The following is a 10,003-nucleotide window of genomic DNA, read 5'->3' on the forward strand; positions in this document are numbered from 1 at the left end:
CACTGATACTTATCCACCAGAAAGGGCTAGGTAATCAGTTATCTGCAGAACAACATAAGCCCTGTGCCTCCTGGCTATCTGTCATGGATGCTTTAGCTGAGATTTGCATTCAGCTTCTGTTTAAGGCCTGGCTATTTAAGATGGGCAGTAAAAAAAAAAAAGAACATAGGACACCCTGCCCATAGGCATGGCCACACATATCTTGGCAGCTTCTTTTGCTCTCTCTTCTCCAGCTTTCAGTGGCTCTTTCAGAGTCAAATTCAAAAAGATCTGGTTGGCCTGGCGTCAGTGGAGCGTTCAGAGTCTTGCTGTCTGCAGGTGACATTATGCAGGAAGGATCTGATAATTGTATGCATGCTTACATACATCTGCATTCCAAATCGACTCCAATTTGTGCATTTGTCAGAACCAGTATGATTCTATTTTTCAGCTTTTCTTTCTTTCTTTTTTTTTGCTAGCTGTTCCTTTCCCTTAACCACTTCTGCTCCTGGGTAGAAAAGTAGCTTTTCCTCCCAGAGGTCAAAATGCTGGCCCCTTGTATTTAGAGGCCTAACTGACCCAGGTGCTTCCAGCGTTCCCCTTTTAGAAAGGTCACATGCAAAAATTCTTTTCTTTTTTTGGGGGGGGGAGTATGCAGAGGTTAGGTGGGCTTCTAGGAAGCATTTCCCAGCTATAGTATGACTTGATGGGGAAAGAGGGCAGAAATCAGGAAGCCTTTTCTTTTTTAGCCATCTAAAAGAATCTTCTCTTTCAAGCATCAGGCCACATTCCAGTTGTTCTGAAGCTAATGAATGCTAGTGACAATATTGGAATCTTAAAGTCCTTTGCTTGTATCCTTTAATATAAAGTTGTGGTTCGAGGACCCGACCCCTGCGAAGTAAAATGAAGACACAAGGACACGTGATATAAGGTTGATGGGCTAGAAAAGGCCACAACTTTATTGATTACAGCAATGAAAAGGTATTGGCTTAGGCATTGGATTGAAACAAGTGGGTTTATTCACCAGGAGGTGGAGCCTGTTGATGCTAATCCAACTATAGGCTCACCCCTGCTGTCACCGAGGGTCGTGCCATGGCCTCCCGCCAAGCAGGCATCGGACAGAATACACGACCCCCAGATTCCTTTAACGGAATACCCCTAAAAATTGAAGGCATAGGCGATGGCCACACCTAGCACTTCGACACACCACAACACATTATTCCAATGCCTAACCTACCCACCAATACCAAAAAAGTTGTGACGATTGCTACGAGGTAGGCGAAAAAACCAAAAAGCCTAATGCCAAATGGAAAAACTCCTACCAGCCCACCCGGGCAACCAGGGCAACCAACCTAAGGTCCATAGCAAGGCCAATGACCTAAGCCCTAACTAAAAGGGAGTGGAGGGTGGGTGACTCGCGACGGGGCGACAACGAGGAATGAGGCCAGGGAGAGGCTGGCACTGCAGCAAAAGGCTGCTGAACACGCCCCCTCCACGGCACCTGGTTGGGTGGCCACCGGGGGGGGGGGCGTGAGCGCCAGCCAGGTGAGCTGGAGGCAGGGGGCCACGCCCCCTGCTGGGCGGTGCTCGGGCTCCTGACCACAACCACTCCCCTCTCTTTCAGGGAGGAGAGTCTATGTACAACTTCCAATTAAATTTCTGGGTGAAAACGTTTGAGGTTTAAGGTGGTTGTTTTTTTAAAAAATCCCATGTTATTTTGAGTGGATTATGATTTTCATCTTATTTGGATTATTTGAATTTTGGAGAAACCAGAATGTTTTGAGCGGTATGCAAAGTAAAATCAGGTTGCAAAGAAGAGAACAGCTTTCATTGAGACTCCTTGCTCATGGAAACTTGGGAAAGCACAGACGTGTGGGTTGAATGCTGCATTCAGCTCCACAGTTTCTAGGAACCTTGCGCTACTCTGGATGGAAGCCATGAGAAATGTAGACATGAAAATCATTTAAGCCATTGTATTCCTACTAATGAAGCCCTTGTCTGTGAGGTTGGGACGTAAAACATTACTCTTGAGATTTCCCTATCTGATCTAAAAGACAAACCCTGGTACTTGTAAGAGCAGATATGCAATTAAGGGGGAAGGTTGGAAAGCGTGAGTCTGTCACAAAAGTCGGGCACTTAGTGTCGCCAGTCCCATGCTGTGGAACACTCTCCCAGCAAAGATTTGGCAGGCATCCTTGCTGTTAACCTTCAGGCATCATTTGAACACTTTCTTTTTGAGCCCATTTAGGCCCATTCAGCACAAGCCTTTTTAAAGGCGAGACAGTCATTTTTGTGAGCTTTGTATTGTTTTATGGCCTTGATATTTTAAGTGAGTTGGCTGTAAATACTTTCAGAAATAATGAATAAAAATATTATTAGGAGGCATTTATGGATGTTCAGCATCCCGACCTGGATGCTGGAGTTAATTCGAGTTTGGTGGGACCATAACTCAGTGGTGGAACACCTGCTTCATATGCGGGAGGTCCCAGGTGAGTCCTCAGCATCTCCTGGGAAAGGCACCAGGAGAGCTACTGCCCTGCCAATCAGTGTGGACCTGAGTGAGGTAGATGACCCAATGGACTGACTCAGTTCAAGGCATTTTCTTATGTTCCTAGATATAATATTTCGCATAACTGATATGGATGTGAAGGAAGATCAGGGTCTGTTTCTGGTGTGTGTACCTGGGCAAGAGGCTTGTAAGTGTTTCCCGGCTTTCCTCCATTGAAACCTTATCAGAAGATCAGCTGGGCATTGATGTTGGATTGGGGATCATGTCAGATTTGAAGTGACATGAGTGGTGTGCTTCCATGGAGGAAGAAACGTATGGTGTGAACACAAAGGAATGTAGCATCCAGAAAGCAGCCCCCTCCTAATAAGTAAGAACCCACCTGCTTATGTTGTGGCCTTAAACCCAATCCCACCTCTCATTTCCTGAGCGCTAGAGAGCAGATGCAGGTTGGAGTAGAGATGTCTGTCCAGCTTAGTGGATCCCTTAAGCAGTTGTTCAAAACAATGTTGAGTGCTGATGAAAGGAGTGAGGGGAAGAAGAAATATCTCAAAGCCCATGAGCACCATTCTGCAGATATGCTCAAGAGGCTACATTTAGAGCACTGTGTTGAAGTTGACCTTCATTAGCCTGAATTCAGCTATGCAGCCTGGTATGTGGAGGCGAAGAGCAACAAGACTTTCCAGGTGTCTGTTTCCTGCTCCTAATTCCTGTCTTGGATAGAGGCTTTTGTTTCTGTTGTGAGATGTTTAACAACTGAAGTACCTGCAAGGCCTAGCCTCACACCCAGACTACCCATAGAAAAGGAATGGAAGAGAAGCTCAGCATGGATTCTTATTTATTTATGTACAGAACGGACTTGCAGTTCCCTCAGGCCTGTCCTTCCCACTGCTACTTGCTCTGGATTGAATGCTGAGGCTGTTTATGCCGCATTGCACAGGAATGCCAGCTTCCTGTTGCCCAGTCGTCTTCACAGGAAGATGGGCAATATGGCGGTTGCTGCAGCACCAGATCTGACCCAAACACCAGAAAGTCCTTGCTGAGCCATGTTGCAATGCTATCACTTTAGCCTACAATCATATTTGGTGGCTGGCTTTCCCCAAAATCCAGCATTTGCTGTGGATTTTAAAATTTTTCTTCTTCTGATATGTGTCATTTCCCCCCCTTAAAGATAGCGTGGAGTTTACTGAAGCCACTACTACTTCTTGCCTGACCAGTAATTAATTAAGAAGGGATCAGGACTGATAATGCTCTGTAATCCCTTCTTTCAGATCATTTTGCCTGGTAATCCCTTTAATGCTAGCGACTCCGATGGGTGACAGAGAAGAAGAGGAAAGAAGTCATGGTGAACCTTTGCTGTGTGTATTGCTATGGCTGCTGGCCTGCATTTCCTCCCTTCAAAATATTGAGGGTTTCAGACCTATGAAGTGCAAATAACAGAGTTAAGAAAGGTGTGAAGCAGAGAGCAAAGGGCCAGATTTAGGCCGGATGTACAAATAAAAGGGATGCCAAAATTCTGCATAGGGTTGCATAGGAAATAAGTGCCGCTGCAACTAATTAGATATATACTTCTGAGTAAAGATGTATAGAATTTGGCTGCAAGGGTATTAGCTGGTAACACTTCATACATATCTGACATTGACTCTCTATTAATGGTGCAAAGCTGTTTGTTCCCTATAGCCTTTAGATCAGAAAAGGCTGATCTAACTGCTAAGTTGGGTTTATTATAAACATAAGTAGCATCCTGGTCACCCCAATACATTTTGGGGTAGTATCGAGATCTCTAGATGAAAAGTGGTATACACATTTAATAAATAATAATAATAGTCTAGGTCTCACCTCCTCTTTCCATTATATTGAGAGAGAGAGAGAGAGAGAGAGAGAGAGAGAGAGAGAGAGAGAGAGAGAGATGGAACCGTCATCCTCAAAATAAGCTGCAAACAATGAACCAGGCATTCTGTGATTTGCCTTGGGACCTGGAATCCCTCAAAGCTATGGCTGGGACATGGGATCTGAGGGACTGACACCTCTGGAGTCTACTTACAACAGCTTCTCATGGAACAGCTACTCCACAGCTACTGTCCCACTTCTTTCCTCCGGGGAAACCCAACTGCTGAATCGGAGCAACTGTCAACTGGGTTATCCATAGATTGACTTTTGCTTTGATTTAGCACTAAAGAGTGGGTTTCCCTGGGGAGGGGGCCTGGCAAAGGGGAAACCACTTGGACCTAGGCTTTCTAGGCACGGCACAAGCCAAAGTGTTGATGAGCCCTATCGCCTTTCAAATATTATTTCTCTGACAGTCAGTCAGAGAAATACAGTTCAGGAGATTACAGCAGCTAAGTGGCTTTGAGGGGCCTTTTGTGTGATCAGAGATGCAATTATTAACCCGGACAGCCACAGACAAAAAACTCCCCAGTGTAGACTTTACTGAGTTAAGGTGCCTTTGATGCAAACGTCTCTTCATGTCTCTTAAACAACAGATAAATTCTGCTCAGGCATTCAAGGCAAGGCTAAATAATGGAGTGCTTGGCATCAGAGACTCCATGGGACTAGAACAGTTGTGGACAGGGTGTGTTTTCAAAGGCTAAGCGATGCGGGATCCACTCCTCTGGGGTATGTCTGTGTGTCAGAATAAGACCTTCTTCACCTCTTGGGGGTGGATGTACTGGCTACTTCATCCTCACAATGAGCAGCTGAATCTGTGTACTGATTGATACGCTGATGTGGAGCCAGTTTGCAATGGAAATCCTCAAAATCCCCCTTCACTGTGTATTTAATAACACAGATGTCTGTAAAGTAAATGCCAGCTGATTATCGGGAAACATATTTACTGAGCACGAAAGAGGTTTGTAGTAATCAAACACTGCCAATAAGTATTTCTAACATGGTCCTATAGCCTCAGAGGCAGGCTTTTCAAGTGACACTAGGTAAAGGAGCCCTGGACGGTTAAGTCCAGTCCATGGTGACTATGGGGTGTGGTACTCATCTTGCTTTTCAGGCTGAGGGAGCCAACATTTGTCCACAGACAGCTTTCTGGGTCATGTGGCCAGCATGACTAAACCACTTCTAGTGCAATGGAACACCATGATGGAAGCCAGAGCACACGGAAACGCCATTTACCTTCTCACCACAGCAGTACCTATTTATCTACTTGCACTGGTATGCTTTCAAACCACTAGGTGGGCAGGAGCTGGGACAGAGCAATGGGAGCTCATCCCGCCGCACAGATTTAAATTGCCAACCTTTTGATCGGCAAGCCCAAGAGGTCCAGTGGTTTAGACCACAGTGCCACCCACATCCCATGCAACTAGAGCACTTATCCACCCCAAATTTCTTATAGCTAAGACATACTCACTGCTATTGGTGAAACGCTTTTGGAACTGAGAAATGCATTGGACTTTCCCTTCATCAAATGTTTCTCTGCAACAATGAGGACTAGAAACCTGCTCATTTAAAATGTAGTTTATAACATCAACAGACAAAATAATAATGCCTTTTTTAAAAAAAACTATTACCTCTTCATAGAATCAGAAGAAGTCCTGAAGCTGCTGGTCAGGTGTCTTGGAGGTAGTGATGGACTGGATGGGTGCCAATAAACTGAAGCTGAATCCTGAAAGCCAGAAGTGCTGTCACCTCCCCAGTGTCCCTGCCACAAGAGCCCTCTGACAAAAGTCATAACCTTTACAGTTCAAAGTTGGGGGAAATCAAGTCCCAAGGTCATGGCAGCGAGGGTCTCAAGACTTTGAGATGACTAAGCGGGTTGAAATGGACACTTCCTCTTGGTATGAGGTGATATGCTCTTCCCCACTGGAGTGAAGCACAAAGGAAACACAGAAATTTGCCTATTTGTCTATCTAGCCCAGTCAGTCTTCAGAGTCTTAAGCAGAACACATCTTTCACATCACTGGCTACCATATCCTTTTAACGAGAGAACCCATAAACTGAACATTTGACCATCTTCACTGCTTTCACCTCAGCAGATGGAAAAAAAGACATGTATTTATTTACTTACATTTTTGCCCCATCTTTCTTCCACGCTGGAACCCAAGATGGCATACATGTGATTCTCAGGAGGTTTCCCACCCAGGCGCTGACCAGTCCCAGGTCTGGAAGATCACTTTCAGGCCATACTCTGGGACCTACCTCAGCTCCCTGTTCTGCATAACTTACTTCACACGAACATAGGAAGCTGTCTCATACAGAGTCAGGACCTTGGTCCACATAGTTTGGTATTGTCTACTCCAGGGAGTAGACAGGGAGTACCTGTGGCATTCCAGGTGTTGTTGGACCCCCATTCCTATCAGCATGGTCAAAAGTAAGGGATGATGGGAGCTGGAGTCCATAACTTGAAGAGGATCATAGGTTCCTCATCCCTGATCTACAGTAACTGGCAACAATTTCCCAGTATTTCAGAAGGGAGCCTGGCATTCATGAATGAGAATAGAGCCCTGCTGCCCTCCTTGGTATAATGAGCACCAATAAGAGGGTTTCAAGTTGGTTGTGGGTACTTGCCCCATCCCCAGTCTTGCACTATGGAACCTGAGCACTTGTTTCTCCATGTCAAGATTTGCACAAGGAATCCTTCTTTGTGAAAATGGAGCCTAAATGTCTTGTATAATATAGGTTACTGGAAAGTGGAGCACAGAAGTATATATTAAATTTCATATTCCTTTAAAAAAACAACAACCCACAAGTCTGATTTCTTTGAAGAAAGAAAGACCCCCACCCACCCTGAGTTCCAGGTCTATAGCTAAGCTATAGAAGACTGTGTACAGAATAAATGTTCTGCCTTGTCTTGAACCTTCTGGCAGGGTCAAGTTTCCCCATAGTCATAATGAGATCTTGTTAGGAAATCCAGAGCACTGTGTGATGCTCTTTTCTCTTGGATCTCTGCATTTAAAAAAAGTCAGGTAGAAGGAGGGCGTGGGGTGGAAAGAAGAAAAATCTTGAAGGTTTAGATACTTTCTAAGGCTTCAATGATCAGTAAGAAAGAAAGAAAAAAACACTGAGAGAGCGGGGGGTGAGGAGAAACTAAGGGAACAATTTTTTATTTTTTTACTAGTGAACTTTTATTTTACTCCTTTGTTATATGTTAACTTGAGATTCAGATTCTGCAGAGGAAGAGGTTTGAAGTGCAGTGAGGAGAAAAGTCTGCTACCTCCAATTATACCAGCAATAAATATATGTTTGGTGGCATTTAAATTAAAGAAATAAGGATCAGCTGCAAGCTTTCTCTCTTTTCCATTTGAGAGGAATAAGGTCCCCCATTGTTAAAGCTGAAGCAAGAATGGGCAGCTTGCCAGGAGCTGTTTGAAAGGCAGGTGAGAGTTTTCTGAAGTCAGAAATATCAATTCCACTTTAAATTGAAGTGTGCTAAATGAAGATGCTGCAGAGCTAATAAGGCAGTGACTACATTAGAGGACAGTAGCCGAAGCGCAAGGTCTGTGATTTTGCCTTTGGCTACAGACCCACATTCAGGTGTGGCCAGGGGTCTTGGCATCTTTGAAAGGGCAAAGAAAGGAAGGAGGAGGGGGAAAGGAGAAGCTTCAGGCAGGTGTTGTCCTAGTTCCCGGGTATGTGCCTCATTAAAACTACTGCCGAGTTTGCTGTAGTTAGCAATGACTATTAAACACACAAGATTCAGGGTTGCGGAAGCAGAGAGATGCTGCAGCTCAGGCACCATCAGCTGAAAATAAGGCAGGGCAGTACAGCCCAATGGTTGCTATGCAGCTTGGGACTGTTGGTGTGACCTGATGTGTAGGAGGGGCAGTGTTCTCTATTTTGTGTAGTCATATAGAGGAGATTATTTGGAGGTTAAAATGCAGGAGTGAGAAAGGCTGGGTATCATACTGTACCTCTATTAAAGCAATAGCTTTTTAGAGAGTGTGTGTACATTCATGATGACTTAAGTTCATTGCTGTCCACCCATATATTTCCAAACCTACACTACATGGCCCTATTACACGGTGGATAGAGATTTTGTTATCCCACAGAGCAGCTGTGATGGCAGAACCAAATGTAGCTTGGATACGTGCCTAATTGCAGCCGTATACAAAACTGTTCCTAGCTAATGGAAGCACTACAAGTGGACTAAAGGGGAATGCAAGATCCTTGAAGAAGAAGAAATAATTTCCTGAAGGGTGGTCTGATTTATGGCTGTTAGATACAATAACAGCTGAATGATCCATTTATTATGTTGGATCCATACTTCTCTCCCTTCATGCCTAGAGCAGATCCATTGAAACCAATGGTTATGGTTGACTTTAGTTCCATTTGTTTCAGTAAGTCTGCTCTAAATATGACTGGTGGAGCAACAGCAAACCTGGCCACAGCCCCTGCCACATCTGTAGTCCTGTGGAAGGATGGGGTGGGCAGGTTCTGCTCTGGGGACCCATGCCTTCAGAAGTCAGGTATGTGATGATCAAGGTTGGGGTTGACCATGGTGGTGCCTCAGTTTTGAAGCACACTTCTCAGAAATATTGGTGCAATGCCTCCTCCTCTTGGCCCAGAGACAGAAATTCAAAGGAGCTTTTTTTACCTCGTCTTTTGATGAATTTTGTCGCTTTCTGCTTCTAGTGCTTGGTGCATTTTAGTTGCAGTTAGATAGCATTTTTAATTGTACATAGGCCTGCTTTTTGCTGCAAATAGACCCTCTTGTGACCTATTCCCACACCTGCTTGTGAATTGCAACACAACTATCGGCTGGATTATGCGGTTCTCTGTATTTTGCAATGTACTTTTGGTCCCAAAACATCTGCTCTGCCGCTGAACCACAGTCCCTTCTTCCCATTAGGTGCTACTGAGGAGCAGTGGGCTACAAAGGAAGTGCATTGGGCCAGAAAGTGGGGGCAATTGGGACACTTCAATAAGGATCATCTGATGGGAGGTGGGGTGAACCACTCACTAGTCAGGGTACTTCAAGTTCCAGTGTGCCCTGGTTATGGCATGTTAGTACTTTTCTTCATTATGGCAATGCGATGCTTGAGGCTAGCATTGACTAAGTACGGCTGCACGGCTATTATCATGTCAGAAAGGTTCTAATGATCAGCGGGGTCTTCAGCACAGTAAAGTGAATGCAGCCATATTACATCTCAGTCAAAATATGTCCAGCTGCAGTAATTACTGTGTATTAAACAAAACAGCAATTGGTTATTGGTTCATTTAAATGCTCTAATGAATATCTTGGTGTGAATCTCATGGTATTTAATTAACATGCAGTAGCTGTCCCTGTGTGACACTTTTCTGCATTTATGTGTTAATTTGTGCTTCCTCCCCCCTCCCTTTATTTTGGTGAACTGCCAGCAGTATAGGAGGGAACAGTGAATTAAATATAAGAGAGAGAAAGAATTCAAAGAGAGACTAATAAAGTTAAAGGTGGATGAATGACTGGAATCAGGTAGTATTTGGGGTTGGGATATATGCAGTGTCTCTTAAGCAGCAAGGCACCCCTGCAGACTACAGTTCTGATCAGCAATATCCCATGGTAATCATAGGGCTCATCTGCACATCATTGTA

Source organism: Podarcis vaucheri (assembly GCF_965113315.1).
Source record: "Podarcis vaucheri genome assembly, chromosome: 2".
NCBI classification, from domain to species: Eukaryota; Metazoa; Chordata; class Lepidosauria; order Squamata; family Lacertidae; genus Podarcis; species Podarcis vaucheri.